This window comes from Suncus etruscus, chromosome 1 (assembly GCF_024139225.1).
Source record: "Suncus etruscus isolate mSunEtr1 chromosome 1, mSunEtr1.pri.cur, whole genome shotgun sequence".
NCBI classification, from domain to species: domain Eukaryota; kingdom Metazoa; phylum Chordata; class Mammalia; order Eulipotyphla; family Soricidae; genus Suncus; species Suncus etruscus.
In genome coordinates this window covers 89,191,933-89,213,567 of record NC_064848.1, presented here as the reverse complement: position 1 = coordinate 89,213,567, position 21,635 = coordinate 89,191,933, and the positions used below count along the sequence as shown (strand labels likewise).

The following is a 21,635-nucleotide window of genomic DNA, read 5'->3' as shown; positions in this document are numbered from 1 at the left end:
TGTGCTATCTCTCCGGGCCCTTTTTAATAATTTTTAATAAGACCAATGTGAAGTATGTCTTTCACACTTATATTTATAGTACATAGTGACAGTGAATTAGGGCAATTCCCATCACCAGTGTTGACCTACCTTCGCTCTTCAATCTGTTCCCAGCATGCATCCCATACCTCCCATCTTTGCCCCCTGAACTGCTAGTGTAACAGGTCCTCTTTGTTTTTGTTTTTGTTTTTGGGTCACACCCGGCAGCGCTCAGAGATTACTCCTGACTCTATGCTAAGAAATTGCTCCTGGCAGGCTCAGAGGACCATATGAGATGCTGGGATTTGAACCACTGTCCTTCTGTCTTAGGCAAACGCCTTACCGCTGTGCTATCTCTCTGGCCCCATAACAGGTCCCCTTTGTATGTAATTTGTTGTGGATCTTGATTCTGTTGTCATTGATTTTGGGTTTGCTATTTAGGCCTGATGATTATTTATTTCCACTCAATGTTCACCCGATTATTTGCTCCTGGTACCATTACCCGCATCCCTCAATTTATGAGGCAGAACAAGATGATTCAAGTTCTGTGGTCCCATTGGGGGAAAAAGCACAAAACTTTGCCGCACCACCCTCCTTTCCTTTTTTTCTTTTTCTTTTTGTTATTGTTTAGTAGTTGTTTATTGTGGCTGTTGTGTATTTTGTCATTGCTTCTTTTTTTCTTTATCTGTCTTTCTTCTTATTTAAAATTGATATTGTTAGCTCTTTGATTAGTATTATAAGTGACTGTTGAGTCACATTCATGGTCATGCAGTATTGAAATTGTTAGGACAAATGAGGATGGAATGTGGAAAGCTATGTTGTGTTCAAGCTATCACAGTACAAGTAGGTCTGAACCTCCCAGCAACCTAACAAAACTTGAACCCAAAATTGAACTTGTGTTTGATTGTGTCACTTTTACCTGAGAAGTCAAATTATTTTTCTCTAAAACAGAAGTCTTGTGATCTTTGAGATTTGAGTGTATTTTTATTTTTTAGTGAAATGCAAATTAGTTGTTATCAAAAGAAATTTACTTATAAATTTATAAGGGGAGAGAAGGAGAGGAGTATGTGTTCAAGAGAAAACACAGGCTTGAAAAAGCAAGCTGAGATTTCTGGGGTCTTTTGGAGTCATAACAGCAGCTTCTTCTCCTTCCCCACCTCTATAATTTCAAATTCTGGCAGCAGTGCCCAGAATCCACAGCCACTGCCATGTCTTCCCATAGTCCAGTGCCATAGAGTCAGTTAATACATGAAAGAGAGGCAAGCCAAGCTGTAAAACCTCATGGATAGCTTGGTCTCATAGCTGATTATTCTGGGGCCCTTCAGGACAGGAGCAGGGCAAGTCCCTCGCCTTGCTAAAAACTTAAAGCTTATAGTTGCACACACCACTACTGCTACCAAGCCAATAGCCCAACCTTACCACATTTTCACTAATTTCTACAGAGACACTTTACTGCCAGAAAACTCTAGGTTTTGGTGCTGAGGTCTCTGGAGTCTCTTAGAGTCAGGACAGGCATCTTATCCCCATACCCCTGTACTTCCAGAGCCCTGGCAGCCAAACCCACAGCTATCATCATGTCAGCTCATTACCCAGCTCCATATATCCTAGAATTTCTGGGATACCGCGTGGCTATGTAACAACTCCGTATTTTTCAATACTGCCGTGCCAGCACTACTGCACCCAATTAAATGTGAAGTTGTCATAAGTGATACAAGTTCAACAAATAAAACCAACAACAGAATGTTCAACTAGCAACAAATAGCTTACTAAACATTTACAGTGACTTAATTACCCCATTGCAAGATATGATAATTGTCACAACTTTTCTTTTAATGAAGTTTATTGTTTGGTAGTTCAATTACCATTTAGTTATAATAAACAATATTAAATAAATTATTCATACGTGCCAAAGGATAGCCTTGTGAAAAGTGGGAAACTGGATGCAATGGTGGTGGGATTGGTCTTGGAACATGGAATAAATAATAACTAAAATAATAATTATAAACAGCCAGAAATAACTTATTATGAGCAACTTTGTAAATCATGGTGCTTTTTAAACATTTATTTATTTATTTAGGTTAATGGACCATACCTGACAGCACTCAGGGGTTACTCCTGGCTCTGTGCTCAGAAGTCGTTCCTGGCAGGCTCAGAGAACCATGTAGGATGCCGGGAATCAAACCTGGGATTGTCCAGGGTCAGCAACATGCAAGGCAAACACCCTACCATGATTCTATCATTCCGGCCCAACTATGGTGTTTAAATAAAGAAACTTAGATTTTTTTTTTTTTTTGGTTTTTGGGCCACACCCGGCGATGCTCAGGGGTTACTCCTGGCTGTCTGCTCAGAAATAGCTCCTGGCAGGCACGGGGGACCATATGGGACACCGGGATTCGAACCAACCACCTTTGGTCCTGGATCGGCTGCTTGCAAGGCAAACGCCGCTGTGCTATCTCTCCGGGCCCAACTTAGATTTTTTTAAAAAAGAAAAGAGATGGGGCTAGAGAGATAGCAAGGAGGTAAGGTGTTTGCTTTCATGCAGGTCATCAGTTGGAATCCCAGCATCCCATATGGTTCCCCGTGCCTGCCAGGAGCAATTTCTGAGCATGAAGCCAGGAGTAACCCCTGAGCACTGCCGGGTGTGATCCAAAAACCACAAAAAAGAGAGAGTGAGTGAGAGTGAGAGAGAGAGAGAGAGAGAGAGACAGAGAGAGAGAGAGAGAGACAGACAGAGAGAGAGAGAGAGAGAGAGAGAGAGAGAGAGAGAGAGAGGGCCAAAAGTTGAATTTATTTCAATTTTATTTTCTTGACCTCCACAAGCTCTGCCTGACTTCTCTCTTGGGAAAGGAGCCACAGGGAGTCAGCTGGGCATGAAATGAGGAGCAGGATGAGGCATAGCCAGTAAGGAAGGGTTAGGAAGATAATAGCACAGGTCCTTCAGCTGGACTCTTTCACCCAGAAGTTGGGATTTTTAAATTTTACACACAAGAGCAGGAAGCACTCTGTAAGCTCTCCTTATCAACTGCTTTAAAGAATAATTACTGCTGAATAGGTTTCTGAGGTTGGAAAAATTTCAATGAATTTTTTAATACATCTCTACAGTTCTTTGAACAATAGGATCTATCAAATAGTGAAGGGAAGGCACTATTTAAAAGTACCAACAGGATATCCAAAGAATGCATTTGATTGCCAAAATGACTAATTTATTTTATACAGTATTAATGATACTACAATAACCAATATCTATAGCCTGGTTTTGACAGTTTATTGCAAGGGCTCCCATTGTTTAAAAAAAGAGAAAGTATGAAAAATAGTTGTATTTTACTATATTTCCACTTGCTAAAAAAAACTCCCCATAAGCAAAACCAGAGGTCATTAGCAAACAACCAAAACATGCCTGTCTCCAGAAGAATGCAACTCCCTTCATCACTTAAAATACAGCTCTGCTGAAAACCCAAATCATGACAAATCCTTAACATGAAAAATTCACTGCAGACTTGAAACCACCTGACTTTACTTTGGGTTTGTGCTCCTTAAAATTACCTAGAAAATACCATAATCTTCTCTTGGTATGGCTGGATATGAGCCAGAGTGCTGGCTCCAGAGGCAAAGGGCAAAACTAAAAATCATGTCTGAACAGACAGCTCCACCCTCTCTCCCAAGTCCACTTGGCCCGGGGACAAAAAGTGAGGTCTAAAGTATATTCATCCAGATCCTGTTTTTTTTGGTCGAAACTCAAGATTCTTATAGGACAAACAAAAATGAAATCCAAAATGTTATCACCCTTGCTTTAAGAAGTCAAATGGGCTTAAATGATTGTACTCTAGCATTTGGCGAGTATTTTACATTTGCAGTGTAATAAGACACTGCTAGACCTGTGCTAAAATGTATATTTTGTTTAGGAGAGGGCCCTTAGTTAACAGATGTAATTCCAAAGTGTTTTTTATTAATAATAATTTGGTATACTCCTGTGCACAAATGTGAGATGGAGGCAGGTGGAGAGAGAGAGAAGAGAAAGAGAGACAGAGAGAGAGACAGAGACAGAGAGAGAGAAACAGACAGAGACAGACAGAGACAAACAGAAACAGACAGACAGAGAGAGACAGACAGAGAAAGAGAGACAGAGAAAGAGACAGAGACAGAAATAGAGAAGCAGAGAGACAGAGATCTACAAAAACACAACACATAGAGACTGATACTAAACTACAAACAGTGAGATTTGAGCATGAGAGTCTAATTATAGACAGAATGGGAGGTTACAGCGACTCTATTATGGTGGCTTGCCTGGCACGGGTGCTCCTAGACTTGGGTAAACCTCCCAATACTTTTTCAGTTTCCTTCACTAGAAGCTCCAATTCTTAAGGACTCACTCTTCCCAGCACCCACTTGCTCTGATACCCCCACTTTCACTCTGGATGGGTGAGAGCCAAAAGAGACTGTCAAATAATTTTTACCTCCTGCTGAGTTAGTGACAGACTCAGTACAAATAGCTACATTGACAAAAGTACCTACCTCCACACCACAGATCCCATGGCCAGTACTCAGTGTTAGAAAATCCAGGCTAAGAATTTCACCATCTAATCCCACTGAGACAGATCACTGCTAAAATGGCAAGCCCAAGCTATCCAAATATGCTTTTTCCCTAGTCTCCTAATCAAAACCCTCTGTTCTAGCCAGTCAGCTGCACACAGAATCCCTTCTGGCCTTATAGTCTTTGTTAATGAAGCTTTCTACCATTGTAGAATAGTCCACACTCCTTCAGGAAAACAGTTCATTCATATAATCTTGACCAAGCCCTGCCTAAACCCATAATTCTTAGGCATGTGAGTATGCACAGAGAATCTCCTTTCTTTAGACCTTAGCTAATGTTTCCCAACTTATTTAACAGATACTACCCTTAGGCTACTCTGGGAACTTATAACTACAAGCATCAATTTATATAAGTGATATATAAATATACCTTTAAATATACTCTTCAGTCCTGATGTGTTCATTTTTTTTGTATAAAAGTAAGTCTTAATTTTTTTGCTTTGTTTTAGTAATTTTTTTCAGAGCAGGATTAGATCAACAGAAAACTGAATGGAAACTATATGAAATTGTTCCTACATACTTCTGCTTCCTACATTCCTAGGTATTACTAACAGTCCTGTTACCAATAACCCTCATAGAGTGGAGAACTAAGGAACATACATAAAAACATCATTATCAATCCATATCTATAGTTTTCCATTGAGGTTCACTTTTTTTTCTTTTTGTTTGTTTTTGAGCCACACTTAGTGATGCTCAGGGGTTACTCCTGGCTGTGTGCTAAGAAATTGCTCCTGGCGGGCCCGGAGAGATAGCACAGCGGCGTTTGCCTTGCAAGCAGCCGATCCAGGACCAAAGGTGGTTGGCTCGAATCCTGGTGTCCCATATGGTCCCCCGTGCCTGCCAGGAGCTATTTCTGAGCAGACAGCCAGGAGTCACCCCTGAGCACTGCCGGGTGTGGCCAAAAAACCAAAAAAAAAAAAAAAAAAAAAAGAAAGAAATTGCTCCTGGCTTGGGGGATCATATGGGATGCCGGGGTACCAAACTGCGGTCAGTCCTAGGTTAGTACATGTAAGGCAAATGCCCTATCACTTGCACCACCCCGTCTGACTTCTGAAGTTCACTCTTGACATTGTACATTCTATTGGCTGTGACAAAGGCATGATGGCATGTATCCTGCATTGAGATATCAGGTAAAGTACTGCCTGGTGAAAGAATGATGATTTTTTTCAAATCATCCAGGAAGACTGCTGCATAATTCTTTTGTGGAAAGGGATCATAGGAGTTCTTATTAATTACTAGTGGAAATATTAGATATACATTCATTTTGAAAGACAACTTGAATTTATTACAAAACTAAACATATTCTTGTCATTCACTCCATCAATTAACAGTATTAGTTGGTGTACTGGAAAGGGGTCGACAACTTATGTTCATACAATAATCTTCACATAAATATGTATGTCAGCTTTATTCATAATTTTCAATACTTGCAAGGTAACAAATGTCTAGTGGCACCAGTAAATAACTTGAGATAAATAAACTATAATATGTCTAGTCATTGAATAATCTTCCCTGATGAGGAAATGAACTTTTATGACAATAAAATATATAGATGAATCCTTAATGCAGAATACTAAAAGAAATGTATAAGATAAATAAGCCAATTAAAAAGATTACATATTGTATGATTCTAGTAATATGATATTCTGGAAAAGGCAAATCATGGTTGAGAGTGAAAACATTAGTGTTTGCCAGTATTTGGGGTGTGGATGAGGTGAGGCTCTAAAAACAGAAAATAGGATTTTTGTAATGATACAGTAATGATACACTCTAGTATTATAATCATGTGTAAAGATATAATTGTGCATTTATTTAAACCCATGGAATGTACAAAATGGGGTAAACTCTACATAATGTAAACTATGAACTTCCATTATTTATAAAGAGTATATTAAGGATATATATTGTTTATATAATATTAATATAATATTCTTGTATGTTTTCTAATGATAAATAATATCACTATTTAGACATATATTAAATGTGTGAAAAATTTATAGACAAAAGGACAAAATATCCTTGATGTATTAAAAAAAGAGAGAGGGATAAATGTAGAATGGAGTCATCCAATTTTGCACCAGTAAAGTCTAGACAGGTGTCTTTTCAGGCCCATTAGGTGTGGTTCATTTTCAGTCACTGGAATTCCAGACTGAGGCTTGAAATAAATCTACAATAAACATGAAAGCTCACCATTTATCCTGTTTTCAAGTAAGAACTTAACTGCAAGTGACTGAATGTATGTTATTAGTAAAAAAAAGCAATATGGGGGCCAGAGTGAAAGTACAACAGGTAGGGCATTTGCCTTGCATACAACCAATCCTGGTTCCATCTCTAGTATCCAAGATGGTCTGCTTAGCCTTACAAGAGTGATTCCTGAGCACAGAGCAAGGAGTAATTCTGGAGCATCACTAGTTGTGGCCCCAAAACAAAACAACAGAGAATAGCAGTGTGAATTATATTTACTACTCTGGCCATTTACTACTCTGACCAAAAGCTATGCGGTTTATAGTATAATAGAAGTGAAATATAGTCATTGACTTCAAGAAGCTTATGTATATATAGCTCAGTGGAAAACAAGGAAGTAATGAGTAAGTAAATATTTAATTTAAGGGCTGAATTTGTTGGTGTTAATTAATATTTTAATCTATTATTATGACCAATATATAAATAGATATATGAAATATATCTGGTTTTATTACTAATTGGCAAATAAGCATTGATAGTTAAAATATTAAATAATTTTTTTTGTGGTTTTTTGGTCACACCGGCAGTGCTCAGGGGTTATTCCTGGCTCCATGCTCAGAAATTGCTCCTGGCAGGCACGGAGGACCATATGGGACGCCGGGATTCGAAACGATGACCTCCTGCATGAAAGGCAAACGCCTTACCTCCATGCTATATCTCCGGCCCCATATTAAATAATTTTTAAACTGATTCCTTATCATTTATTATCAATGTGATGTAGAAAACAAGTGATAACATAAATTATTAATATTATCATCATCATTATTTTTGTTTTTGGGCCACACCTGGTAATGCTCATGATTTACTCCTTGCTTTACACTCAGAAATTACTCCTGGCAGGCGCGGAGGACCATATAAAATGCTGTGGGTCAGCTAGCTACATGAAAGGTAAATGCCCTATCTGCTGTGCTATTGCTCAGGCCCCAATTATATAAATTATTTCTTAAGCAGCTTGTGGACTGGAAAACTAAATTAAAATAAATATAATACCTAAATTAGTATACAAATTTAATGCAAAATACTAATAGCATTCTTCATAGGAATAGAATACAAAATTATAAAGTTAATTTATAAATTAAAAACTAAAAATGTGTGAATAGCAAAAATACTCAAGAAAAAAACCCAAACATTGGATACTACCTGCTTTCAACTATACATAAAGTATAGTGTTTGACTAAAGAAACACATGTCTTAAAGAAAAAGATCCCAGAAGTAGGGGCCGGAGAGATAGCATGGAGGTAAGGAGTTTGCCTTTCATGCAGGAGGTCATCAGTTCGAATCCCGGCGCCCCATATGGTCCTCTGTGCCTGCCAGGAGCAATTTCTGAGCGTGGAGCCAGAAATAACCCCTGAGCACTGCCGGGTGTGACCCAAAAACCACAAAAAAAAAAAAAAAAAAAAAAAAAGATCCCAGAAGTAAAGCACATAGATGAACAACTAAGATATGATGAATAAAACAGTAAGTTACAATGGAGCAAGTGAAGTGTCTTTAATTGTTTGTTTTTGTTTTTGGGTCTGACCAGCAGCTTTCAAGGATTACTTCTGGCTCTACTCTCAGAAATTGCTTCTGGCAGGCCCAGAGAACTATATGGGGATGCGGGATTTGTACCACTGTCTCCTGAATCTGTGTGTGCAAGGCAAATGCCCTACCACTGTGGTCTCTGGCCCCAAGAATACATTTTTTGATGTAAGACCTGAGATAAAAAAATTACACCAAATAGAGACCAGAGCCGTGGCACAGTGGTAGGACGTTTTTGCCTCTCACATAGCTGACCTAGGACAGACAGCAGTTCCATCCCTTGGAGTCTCATATGGTCCCTTGAGCCAAGAGCAATTTCTGAGTGCAAAGCCAGGAGTAACCCCTGAGCGTCACAGGGTGTGGCCCCCCCCCAAAAATTATATCAAATAAAACTTAGATGTTATGCTCATTAATTGCCTTTGGCCAGGGATTCTGACACATCATAAAGAGAATTTATATTCAAAATAGACAAAGCCCCTAAAAACATCAATAAATTAATAAAGACAGCTTAAAAATGACTCACAATCACATCTATCTGGCCCCTGTACTTTTAAATTATGAAACTGCTTCTCCTTTCCTATAAAATTTTGTTAATGTTCCAAAGTACAATGAGGCTATAATTAGAATAAGGAGATGGTGTAATGAGAGGTATATTTTATAAAAGTTATGTGAGAAGATTGTTTAAGAAGAGAGCTCTATCTCAGAGAAATTGGTAATAATTTTATTATAAATGACAAAGAAGGCCTGGTTATTCCCTTCTCTTAAGAAACTTTATTTCCCATTGGATGGGAGTATTCCTAAAGAAGAGCATGATTGTTCTAATTTATTACAACTCTAGATTAACAAAAAATACTATTAAGAAAAGAATCATGATCACCCGAAAACATAATATTGTGTTTAAAATTATCTTAGTGTCTTAGAAGCCAAAGCAACCCAGGTTTGATCTTTGGCACCACATATGTTCACTGAGCCCAACCAGAAGTGAGAGTAAGGAGTAAATCCTAAGTACTGCCTGTACTGCCCAAACTCCTCCCTCCTTAAAAAAAAAAAAAGGCAAAGAATAGCAAAATTCAACTCATTTATTTAACTTTGTTTTAGGAGGAAAATTGGGAGAGAATAATTAAGCATATATTGGGGTCAGAGAGATAGCATGGAGGTAGGCTGTTTGCCTTGCATGCAGAAGGATGGTGGTTCGAATCCTGGCATCCCATATGGTCCCCCATGCCTGCCAGGGACGATTTCTGAGCTTAGAGCCAGGAATAACCCCTGAGCACTGCAGGGTATGACCCAAAAACAAACAAAAAATTAAATTAAATTAAGCATATATTAAGTATCATAGGTGGATAAGCCAGGAGTCTTAAACCCAACCCTTCCACCACATTGATGACCCATTATAACTTTTTTTTTTTTTTTTTTTTTTTTGGTTTTTGGGCCACACCCAGTGATGCTCAGGGGTTACTCCTGGCTATGCGCTCAGAAGTCGCTCCTGGCTTGGGGGACCATATGGGACACCGGGGGATCGAACCGCGGTCCGTCCAAGGCTAGCGCAGGCAAGGCAGGCACCTTACCTCTAGCGCCACCGCCCGGCCCCCCATTATAACTTTTAATGTAACTGTACTTGGCAAGGTACTAAAGAGAAAATCAGGTGTAAAGTTGAATTTTTAATAATTAAAAAAGGTCCTAAGTGAGATGGAAATTGACAACTTATAAGAGACTTCTTAGTTTTTACTTGGGTTTCATTCAAGCCAATGAACCAGTGGACAAGAGAGAAAGCTATTTCACTCTCTGGATAATTCCACAACATTCAATTCCAGAAACTTCCAGAGAGCTGGTGAGCTTCTGGTAGTAAGTATTGAGGTCTATTTCTCCTGAATTTATGAGAGAGCCTGTTACTCTATTTTGAAAAGAAAAATGAGAGTTTTCAGTTATTAATTATATTTATTTTTCCTCTGTAAAGCTCTTATTTGTTCTTTACAAAGTACTGGAAAAATGACAGCCTTCCAATTTTTATTATCCCAAGCTAATAAAGTGGTACTTTATTCCAGTAGTCAGGTCTTGCTCATTCTATATTGTGTATAATTTTTTATCAATCTATTATTAAACATAGAATGAAGATGAATAAAGCAATATCCTCATCTGAAAAAAGACAGTGTAAATATTTACTAAGTAGTTAAAGCAATTAAAAGAACTGTGGGAATTGTAAAAGCAAATAATATTGAGTATCTTAAGGGGTTAAAAAAGCCCACAAAAATTCCTTACATATACTTTTCTTTAGAAGTAAGAAAATTAGAGTATCTCTCTGCCTTTATTTTTCCCTTTTTTTGTGGGGGGGGGGTTTGGGTTTTGGGTCACACCTAGCGGTGCTCAGGGGTTACTCCTGGCTCTAAGCTCAGAAATCGCTCCTGGCAGCCTCATTGGGGGACTATATGGGATGCCAGAATTCAAACCACTCTCCTTCTGCATGCAAGGCAAATGCCTACCTCCTTGCTATCTCTCCGGCCCCATATTTTTCTCTTTCCTTTCAGACTTGGGCCACACCTGGTGATGGTGCTCAGGAACTAATCTGTACTCATGGATCAAACTTTGTAGTCTTGAAGGAATCACAGGTATGCCATAGATAGAACCCAGGTGAGCTACATGCAAGGCAAGTTCTCTGCCCACTGTACTGTCTCTCCTTTGTTTTATTGCCACACTTAAGTCTATTTAAGAAATCAGGAATTGATGGTGGCACAAGTGGTAAGGCATTTACTTTGCCTGCGCTAGCGTAGGATGAACCATGGTTCCATCCCCGGGCGCCTCATATGGTCCCCCAAGCCAGGAGGGATTTTTGAATTTGGAGTCAAGAGTAACTCCTGAGCATCACTAGGTGTGGCCCCTTCCCCCCCCCCAAAAAAAAATTAAAACAGGAATTGGGCTGGGGAATAGGTATAAAACGTCTAATGGGACTTTGAGAGAGGGTTAGAAATATTGCTAACATGGGGCCGGAGCGGTGGTGGAAGCAGTAAGGCATTTGCTTTGCATGTGCTAGCCTAGGACAGACCCTAACCCTAACCCTAACCAATCCCCCGGCGTGCCATATGATCCCTCAAGCCAGGAGTGATTTCTGAGCATATAGCCAGGAGTGACCCCTGAGCATCACCGAGTGTGGCAAAGAAAAGAACAAAAAAGAAAAAAGAAAGAGTGAGAAAGAAAAAGAAAGAAAGACAGAAAGAAAGAAAGAAAGAAAGAAAGAAAGAAAGAAAGAAAGAAAGAAAGAAAGAAAGAAAGAAAGAAAGAAAGAAAGAAGAAATGAAAGAAAAGAGAGAGAAAGAAAGAAAGAAAGAAAGAAAGAAAGAAAGAAAGAAAGAAAGAAAGAAAGAAAGAAAGAAAGAAAGAAAGAAAGAAAGAAAGAAAGAAAGAAAGAAAGAAAGAGAAGGAAAGAGAGAGAAAGAAAGATAAATATTGCTAACAGAAGTTTGTTGGAACTAAAAAGGATAAGAACGATGTGTATATATATATTTATACACACATATACTTATATATCTATATTTCAAAAATTTGAGAAAACTCAAAGGGGTTAAGTACATGCTTTGTGTGTGAAAGGCCCAAGTTCAATCCCTAACATGTTTAATCCCTAACATAGCAAATTCTCCAAGCACCAAGCTGGGATTATCCCCTGAACACCAAAAACCAAACAACAACAACAACAAAATCCACAATGTTTTTTGTTTTTGCACCACACCTGAAGGTTCTCCGAAGCTACTCCTAACATGGTGCTTTGGGACTGTCCCAGCTGTGCTGGAAATCAAACTCTGGGTTCCTGTATGCAAAGCATTTATTCCAGCCTGTTGAGTTATCTCTTTGTTCCTTAGTAGTAATAAGAAGTTGATGGAAAAGAACAGTTCAACTGAAATAAAAATGTAGAAGCAATTAAGCATAAAAACTAGCAGAAAGTTTAGCTGTGACAAATTAGGAACAACCATTGATAACAACCATGTGGTAATATACTGACTAGACTTAATATTATGTGACATCACTAGTACAACGTGAGCCACATGAAGTAAGTATTCAGTTGAATATAGTTTCTGTGATTGTTGATCATTAGTGTTATTGTCATGATTAGGTTTCATTTGAAGTTGAGTGTAGTTGTGAATTAGAAAGGAAGTCTCATGAAGGGCTGCAAAAGCGAACATTCTGGGCAATCAAGATATTAATGTTGAATGTGGTAGAACTTCACAAAACCCAGTTAACTGAGGTTGAGATATGAGAGGGACTAAAGGGGAACACAAGTTTTTCTGGCGATTGAATGAAGCAGCTGTCAGATGTAAAGCATTCTAGAATACTAAAATGGGGGTTCTGCATTCTGAAGGGAGGGTGAGATGCCTTTAGTGCTAGTTTTGCACTGCTTGATAGCAAGCAAGAGGTGAAAAGATTCTGTTTTATCATTATTTATCCTCCCTTGCTATCTTCAGAAGAAACTCTACATTCCATTGTATAGAATCACAGATTAACATTCATTTTGTTCCTAGAGGCATCTATATGTTATTCCTTTTCGGTCACTATGTCCCCACTGTTCCAGCTCAACTAAACCACTCTAAATTCCAAACAACAACACAGTGCTTAATCTGTGCCTGACATCACTTTTCATGTATTAGCATATTTAATCTTTACTTAGATCCTAGGAGCTTGATAGTATTTTATTACATTTATATAGATCAGTGCTCCTCAGTGGCGAATACTGTCTATTGGGGTTGTTGGAAGAATTCGTGGGGAACAGTAGTACTCAGGTACTTTATGCAGAGTTCTCTCTGAATAAAGAAAGTAGATTTCTAAGGGGGGGGCACTAAGTAATTATTTTTCTGAAGAGAGGAAGTAAGCTACAGGGCCAAAGCTATAGCACATTTGCTTTGCACATGGCCTACAAAACTTGATCTCATCATCCTATATAGTCTCTGGAGCCCTGCAAGAGTGATCCTTGAGCACAGACAGGTGGAACTCCTGTGTAGCACTAGGTGTGGCTTCAAAACCAACCAACTAACAAAAAAAAAAGTTAAAGCAGGCTATATTAGTTTGAGACCATCTGAGTTGGATAAGTCAATTTCAGCACAACACAGACAAGTTAAGCAACTCTCCTAGAACCACACAGCTACAGTATGTTGTTTTGGAATACTTGATTTCTTTGCTGTGAATGCTTTTCCTCTTCTCCATTTACCTAATGAACTCCTTCAAACCTTTCTTGAAAGGTACTTTGAGAAATTTCTCTTGAACATTTTCCTATCTCCCTTCTGATGCTTTAGTTTGATTTAGGAGTTTGTGTTTTAAACTATGATTCAGAGAAGAATTATAACCCTTCTTTCTAGAGGAAACCATATTCCATAAAAAGCAGGCTTCTCCAGGGCTAGCCTTAGGAAGAGCATTTAAGTGGGGGAACAATACACCAAAGGCAAATGGCAGGCCTGCTGGGAAATATACCATTGCTTGCATAGATAAATATGAGTTCATTTTGGGGAGAGGAGGAAAGCATGGCACATCCAGTGGTGATTTGGGTTTATTCCTGACTCTGTGCTCAAGAATCACCCCAGGCACTTGTTTTAGTAGCACATATACTAAAATTGAAATGATACATAGAAGATTAACATGTTCCTCCTGCACAAGAATGACACACAAATTCATAAAATGTTCCATTTATTTTCGTTTGTTTTCTGGTCCATACCCTGTGATGCTCGAGTTCTGCATTCTCAAATTACTCTTGGCAGGATCAAGGACACATATGAGTTGCTAGGGATCAAATCCAGGTCAGGTGTGTGCAAGGCAAGTGCCCTTTCTGTTATGCTATTGCTCTGGCCCCATTGTGTTTCATATTTTTGATAATTGGAAATGATTACTCTGGACAAGAACTGGATGCTGAAAGGCAATAAGATATTCATATATGCATGATACCCCCTTCAATAACTAAAAGTGTCTTAACGGAAAAAAGGGAGAGAGAGAAAGAGTGAGAGAGAGAAAGAGAAAGAGAGAGAGAGAGAGAAGAAAAATATCTGCCACAGAGGCAGGCTGGAGAGGTAGGGAAGGGAAAGTGGGAAAATAGGCGGCAGAAATGTGCACAGGTGAAGAGATGGGTGTTGGAGATTGTATGGCGGAAACTCAATCATGAACAACTTTGTAACTGTGTATCTAATGGTTATTTAATTAAATAATTTATTAAAAAAATAAGAATCACCTCTGCAGGTGCTCAGGGGACTATAAGTGTTGCTGGGGATCAAATCTATCCCAGTAGGACAAGATCTTACCTGCCTTACTAATTCTCCAGTCCTCTACCCATCCTTTTGAATGATGGGTGTGGATAAAGATTCACTGGTTGTCGATCAATTGCCCAGATCTTCAGATCAGTCTCACAAACTGATTGAATTGCTCATCTACTTTATAAGAAAATCAGTGAAAAGACTACTGTCTCCTGTATGGTTGCCTCCAACTTTTTCCTTCCAAAACTACCATTTCCTGAATATTTTCTAATAGGATTTTTAGAGCTTAACCTCAGATTTCTAATTACTATATTTTAAAATTATGACTGAGTTTTACTGCCCCAAACCACTGCTAACTAAATATTTGTTATGAGATGTCTTTAATGTACATCTTTTTCAAACCCCAGGGGTTATTCATTCATGTACTAACTCAATGATTTATTAAGTGTGTGTATCAGGTGCCATGCACTGTGCCAGATCCTAGAGGAAAGAGACAAAATAAAATTGGTCTACACTCGAGGAATTCACGGTCTAACAGGGAAAGGGTAGAAAATCTACACACCCTGTGACTCAGTCAATAAACCAAACTAATTTTAATGCATTAACTATGACAGAGTAATATTTAACATTTATTAAAGTGCATAACCATTTTATTTTTATTAAATTTATTATGTAAACCCTGTGGTTACAATGTTGTTCATAATACATAACTTTCAAATATAATTAATTTACTTAAGCACCATGGTTACAGAATTGCTCATAGTTGGGTTTCAGCCATAGAATGTACATCATCCTTCACCAGTGCAACTTTCCCACCACCAATGTCCCCCATTTTCTCCATCCTCCACCTGTCTCTGGGTCAGCCATTTTGCTTCTCTCATTCTCTCTTTCCTTTTTGACACTATCATTAGTGGATAACCATTTTTAAAAAATTTTATTTTTTTATTTTTTGGGTATATTTTTGTCACACCTGGGGGCCACTCAGGGGTTGCTCTGCACTCAGAAATAGCTCCTGGCAGACATGGGGGATCATAAGAAATGCCAGGATTTGAACCACCATCCATCCTGGGTCAGCAGCATGCAAGCAAACACCTACTGCTGTGCTATCTCTCCAGCCTCAGAGTGCATAACCATTTTAATAAAAGACATCTAAATGCAGTAACCAATGTTTTCTTAATAATAAAAACTTTCTGATGGTTTTTATTCATATAAATTCAAATTTTATCTCATTCTTTGTAGTGAAGAAGTTACTCAGTCATGATAATCATCTTTTATTTTAACCCTGGCAGATCATGTAAACTAAGTAAACTAGAAGGCCAGAGTGATTGCTTAGAGTTTGGTATACATCCAAAGCAGACTCAAAGTTGCAGCTTGTGAGTTAAAGTTCCAGAAACACATGTCCCATGTGTGACAGATCTAGGTGTAACAGATAACCCTAGAGGCACCCATACACTGGTAGGGTTCCCTCATGACCCTTGATGACATTGGGCCTGAGTAGCATCAGGTTGCTGAGCTCTAGCATTGACCCATCAGATCCATTTTGTCATTCAGTCAGATGTGACCCTCAGACTCCTGAGCAATACTTGGGCTTATTCCCTCTCCCCATCAAAAAAAAAAAAAAAAAATTGTGGTCTGAGAGATAGTGCAGCAGATAAGAAGCTTGCCTTACATGCTGCCAATCTGTGTTTGATGTCTGGTGACCCATAGAGTTCTCTGAGCTCACGAAGAGTGGTAATCCCTGAGCATAGAGCTAAGAGTAAGCTCTGAGCACCATCAGCTGTGGCCTCAAAACAAAAATCAAACAGGGGACCACAGCAGTGGTGCAGTGGTAGTGCATTTGCCTTGCACCTGACTGACCTAGGACGGACCGTGTTTTGATCCCCTGGTGTCCCATATGGTCCCCTGAGCCAGGAGCTATTTCTGAGCGCAGAGCCAGTAGTAACCCCTGAGTGTCACAGGGTGTGGCCCCCAAACAAAACAAAAATCAAACAAAACATATCTGTGGGATGGGATGTATGTTAACTGTTAGTTTGGATTATATGACATTAAGATGAATTTGAGGAAGTTAGTGATTTTCTGTCAGTAAAGTGTGTATCATGAAAGGCTCTCAGGGGCCGGCCGGAGAGATAGCATGGAGGTAAGGTATTTGCCTTGCATGCACAAGGATGGTGGTTCGAATCCCGGCATCCCATATGGTCCCCCAAGCCTGCCAGGAGCGATTTCTGAGCATAGAGCCAGGAGTAATCCCTGAGCACTGCCGAGTGTGACCCAAAAACCAAATCAATCAATCAATCAATAAATAAGAAATACTCTCAGATGATAGCAAGCTCATTGTTGTCCAGCCTTCACATCAATGTCTGGCTCATAGATTAAGTGATGCCATATACCTGACTAGTCGACAATTAAGAATGGAAAAATTCTAGCAAAAAAGGAATCTGCAGGATATTGTCTTTATAAGCAGAAGCACCAGTCCTTTGAAGTCTAAAGGAAGAAACTGAGTTGGCAAATTTGTGAACAGAATCAAGAACCCAAATCCTTGTAAAGCTGTACCAGTATCAAAATAAATATTAACTCAAAGTTTAATTGGAGTCCACTAAACTTTCCAATTGGATGTAATGATAAAAACATTCCAGAGTCTCATAACTTTTCAAGCCACTAAGCTAAACTACAGTACAAGAAAAAATATTATCCAAAACCTCAGCAAACAGAAAAGCTGAGTGGAATAATGAATGTTTTAAACCAGCCAAAAGTTTGTACTTGAAGGGCCGGAGAGATAGCATGGAGGTAAGGCATTTACCTTGCATGCAGAAGGTCTGTGGTTTGAATTCCAGCATCTCATATGGTCCCCTGAGCCTGCCAGGAGCGATTTCTGAGCATAGAGCCAGGAGTAACCCCTGAGTGCTGCCAGGTGTGACCCAAAAACCAAAAAAAAAAAAAAAAAAAAAAAAGTTTGTATTTGATTTTTAAGCATCATCAAACTCTAGCACTTGATAGATGGGAAATGTAATGTGTAAGAAACATTTTTAATTTGTTTATTGTAGTTTGGGCTTCTTGCTTTTAGTGCTGTTGGATCAGTGCTTATACTCTAGGGTCAGGGATCACTGAGCCATTTTCTCCTTTGCTATTGTAGATTCCCTCATTTAGTATTTCTACATACCATATGCTGTGAGACCATCCTGCGTTTGTTGGTCTTCTGAATTATTTCACTTAATATGATATCCTCTAATTCAATTTAAATTGCAGCAAATGGAATGATTTCATCATTCCTTGCAGTTGCATAGTATTTCATTGTGTATATAGACACCACACCTTCATAATCCACTCATATGTCCTTGCACATCTTGGTTGACTTCATAGCTTAGCTATTGTGCTATGTGTTGCAATGAATAATTGCGTGCATATGTCCTTTTGAATAGATGTTTTTGTGTCCTGAATAGTATCTAAAGCTGGGCTTTCTAGGTTCTTTGGCAGCTCAAATCTCCATACTGTTTTCTAAAGAGACGTTACGGACCAACAGTGCATGCGAATATCTTTTAACTTTTTTTTTTTTTTCCTTTGGAGAGGGGGTCACACCCAGTAGTGCTTAGGACTTTTATTTCTGTTTCTATGCTCAGAGATCACTTTTGGTGTATCTTCTGGGACAATACAGGATGCTAGGAATCAAGCATGGATTGGCCCAGTGCAAGGTAAGTGTCCTACCCACTGTACTCTTGCTCTGGCCCTAATAAAGTTCTTTTTTTGTTTTTTTTACTATATCCCACCAATAACATTTGATCTCAGTATTTTCGATATATCCATTCTCACTGGTATAAGACAATATCTAATTGTTACATTGATTTGAATTTCCCTGATAATAAATGATGATAAACACTTTATCATAATGGGCCTATTGAAATTTTTTTGATGTTTGAGAATATATTTATATATTTTGTATATGGCTCATCATCATCATATATCATTAGGGATTTCTAAATCAAGAAAATAATGACGTATAATCTTATATAGTGAGGGTGGTACATATCAATAATTCTGGGTACAGTTTCCATTGGTGGGGATGTGGTAGGAAAGGAACTCTTATACTCTGCAGGTAGGAATGCTGCTTTGTCCAACTCTTATGGAAAATATTTTGAAGGGGTCTCAGTAAACTCAAAATTGAGCTGCCATAGGACTGAGCTATCCTCTTTTGGACAGCTATCCACAGGAGACAAAAACTTTCATCCAAAAGGAACGTATGAACACCACTATTCATTCAGCACTCAATACAATAGCTAAAACTCGAAATCAACCTAGATATCCAACAACAGATGGGTAGATCATGAAGATGTGGCACATATATACAATAAAATACTACATAGTTAAAAGAATAATGCAAACATGTAATTTACAGCAGAATTGATGGAACTGAATGATATTATAAAGGAAGCCAGAAAAAGAAGGACAAATACAGAATGACATAACTTATATATGCTATTTAGAATAGCTGTATGAAGAAATGCCATGGTTTAATGGCGTTATCTCAAACACCCATGGCCCTAGAGTATAGTGAGGAGAAGGAGAGAAATTGAATGGAAGAGGAGAAACATAAATATGAAAGGATGGGGCTCAGGAGCCAAGCAGTCTCAGATGCATTTTTGGAAATTAGAAAAATAAGGATAGAACTAAATATACAAGCCGAAGTCAACAACAATTAAATCAAGAGACCCAAACACTAATAATTGAAACTTAAAATGGGCCTGTTGCTGTTGTGCTGGCAGGCTGGTGGGCAAAGGCTGATGGTATGGGATGCACTCTGGGAGGTTGATACTAGTAGAGTGATATTCTGAAAACCAACAATGAAGGACTTAGTAAATAACAATAGTTTCAATAAAATAAAATAAAAATTTAAAAAAGTGAATGGATATAGTGTTTCCTTCTGTCTTCAACATTAGATTTCTTCCATTCTATGTGCAAATTTTAGCCTTAAATTCTCTCCTGGGGGCAGAGTGGTGGCGCAGGTGGTAGGAAGTTTGCCTTGAACCTGCTAACTTAGGACGGACCATGGTTAGATCCCCCAGCATACCATCTGTCCCCCCAAGCCAGGGGCAATTTCTGAGCACATAGTCAGGGGTAATCCCTGAGCATCACTGGGTGTGACCCAAAACAAAACAAAACAAAAATATTCTCTCTGGAATACATGTTCTTCTTTCCTAATATTTTATATTTGTGTTATAAATATGAATTCTTAATCAGTGGACTATATATGATACACAACTACCAAATTTTCCTCTAGTTTGGTTTGCCTTTCATGTGTAATTTTCAACCTACTGTGTAGTGTATTCTCCCCAAAATTTCTCTCTGTTGAACTCTGAATCCCTAAAGATGATGACATTAGTTGATGGATCCTTGGAAAGTACTTATATCAGGAGAATGGAATTCTGATGAATAGGATTTGTGGTTCTTGTTGTCATTGTTATTTGTTTGTTTCTTTGGGAAGCCACATCCCCTGTGCTTAGGACTGACTCCTGGCTCTGTATTCAGGAATCACTCCTGGCTGTGCTTAGGGGACAATCAATATTTGATGTTGGGGAATAAACCTGGTTTGGCTGCATAGAAGTCAAGTGTCCCACTTCTTTTTTTTTTAATCTTTTTTTTATTGTAAGAATTTATTCAAGAGACAAATTAATTAACATAATAAGGTAAACTAACATAACATAATATAGTGACATAACATATAATATAATTGATATAATAATAATACATGTAAGTCCAAGAAAGTTTCTGATTAAAAACACAATTTTTTTCCATAATGGCTTACATATCTTTCACAGTAGTATTTTAGGTACATATTAACATTGAATCAGGGGAATACTCATCACCAACTATGTCCTCCCCCCATTCCAGTTCCCTTTCTATAACCCATATACGGCACTATCACCCCCCGGGCTGTAGAGTAGGTGGACCCCTCTTTTTCTGGCTTACTATTAGTGATCACATATCTGTTTGGTCCTGGAACCCTCCCTTGTTTCCCCCTCTATTTAAGAGGCAGAGCTAGAAAAATCGAGGTATGTGGTTTTGTTTGAAGGAAAGAAAAGCAATAGATTGGGGTCAAAATAAGACGGAAAAAAAAAGAAGTCAAAAGTCAAATACACGGGTCCGGAGAGATAGCCAGCGACGTTTGCCTTGCAAGCAGCCGATCCAGGACCAAAGGTGGTTGGTTCGAATCCCGGTGTCCCATATGGTCCCCTGTGCCTGCCAGGAGCTATTTCTGAGCAGACAGCCAGGAGTAACCCCTGAGCACGGCCGGCTGTGCCCCCCCCCCCCAAAAAAAAAAAAAAAAGTCAAATATGCTGAAAATGGGCAGAGTCCCTCTAGAGGTTTCCAACCTCAGTTTGAGAGAGGATGTGAAAAAGGTAATTGAGATACCACAACAATACAGAAAAAAATATCGAATTAAATAACTGTGAGCACTACAGCAATAAAGACAGGCACCACACAATAGTCTCAGTTCTGAAATCAAATCATGTTCGAGTGCAAAAAGAAAGAGAAAGGCAAGACAAAATAAAATAAAATAATATTGGAGACATCAACCGTAATCTCCACACCAAAATAAAGACGTCAAAAAAATCGATCAATCGATAAATAAACATGTGGAAAAATGATCTCTGTTTCTAGAGATCTTGGTGGCTGTGCAGCTCAGGGAATGGAGTTTATGAAGTCTTTCTTTGTGGTTCTAGCAGTTATGCTTCTTCAGTGTCGTTTTAATCCATCTTCTGTAGTTGGTGTTCTTGGTTGTTATGTTGCTCCTAGAATGGAGCTTGGGATAAAGTCTTTCGTTATGTTTCCTGAAGACCCGTTCAGTTGCGGTTGTCTTAGTCAGACATCTAGAATTGGAGCTCTTGTTTGTTGAACAGATCGTATACCAAAAGCTAGGCTAGAGCTTTTTGTTGCTGTTGTTGTTGGTGGTGGTCCCTGGATGCGTACTGTCCAGTCTTGATTGCAACAACCAGTCGTCTGTATCCGATCTTGGCTTTTGCACAGATCAAAGGGTGACATGTTTTCTGATTT

General features: G+C 38.7%; 1 protein-coding gene and 1 non-coding gene across 2 annotated transcripts in view; one reads left to right on the top strand and one right to left on the bottom strand.

The window, feature by feature from the left end:
* The window catches only part of DYNC1I1 (dynein cytoplasmic 1 intermediate chain 1), a 377,776-nt gene that overhangs the window by 43,429 nt on the left and 312,712 nt on the right, over positions 1 to 21,635 (bottom strand). The gene's annotated exons all lie outside the window — the stretch shown is intronic.
* On the top strand, positions 13,936 to 14,040 carry LOC126028849 (U6 spliceosomal RNA). The gene has a single exon (XR_007502552.1). It is a non-coding gene; the product is annotated as a U6 spliceosomal RNA (small nuclear RNA).